This window comes from Crocodylus porosus, unplaced genomic scaffold, assembly GCF_001723895.1.
Source record: "Crocodylus porosus isolate Cpor-Errol unplaced genomic scaffold, CroPor_comp1, whole genome shotgun sequence".
In the NCBI taxonomy this organism is placed as follows: Eukaryota; Metazoa; Chordata; order Crocodylia; family Crocodylidae; genus Crocodylus; species Crocodylus porosus.
Window position 1 is genome coordinate 65998170 of NW_017728947.1, and position 814 is coordinate 65998983.

Genomic DNA, 814 nt, shown 5'->3' on the forward strand with positions numbered 1-814 from the left:
CCCCATGACTACCACATTCTTAGACTTCACTACCTCAGTGAGATGACCTAAGAATTCCAGGTCAAGCTCTTCCCCCTGGTTGGGAGGTCTGTAGTAGACCCCCATTGTTAAGTCTCTTTCCCCTCGACTGCCTTGTACTCTAACCCAAAGCACTTCAGTGTGCCCTTCCTCCGACTCCTTGCTAATTGACGAGGATGTGTATTCCTCCTTAATATAGAGGTGCCTTTGTTCTTTGCAGAGAGAGTTGCCATCCACCACTATTCTTCTCTTCTTTCTTGGTACAGTGATCCTGGATCCCGGTCTTTAGGGCCTTGCTCTGACTCATGTCAGAGATGTCCTCTCCTCTGTCTTTTCCTCAGTGATTCACCATAGAGTGCTTGAAAGCAGTTGCTGACTTCAGTCTGCTCCTCTTCAGTTCTGGAAGCTCTCCTTTGTTGAGTAGGAACAGTAAGCCACTTCTCCTCATTGACCTTTGGCCTTTCCAGTGCCAGCCTCTCAATGCTTGTCCAAGTAGTCTTGCTTGTCCAAGATGCAATGCAGCATGGATACCCAAGCTTCTAATCTGTGAGTCTTCTCCTCCAGGGCAGACACCAGCTTACACTTGGTGCAGATGAACTGCTTCTGGCCCTCTGGGAGGAACACAAACATAGTACATCCCATGCAGGTCACAACAGCTGACCCAGACTCTATTTGTGACTCCTTTGCTCCCTGGAACACACCTATGCTGTCATGATAAAAAAAAAAAAAAAAGGAGGGGAATGGGAAAAAAAAAGATACACCACAAGAACTTGCAGGCCAAGCACCAACACCAGGG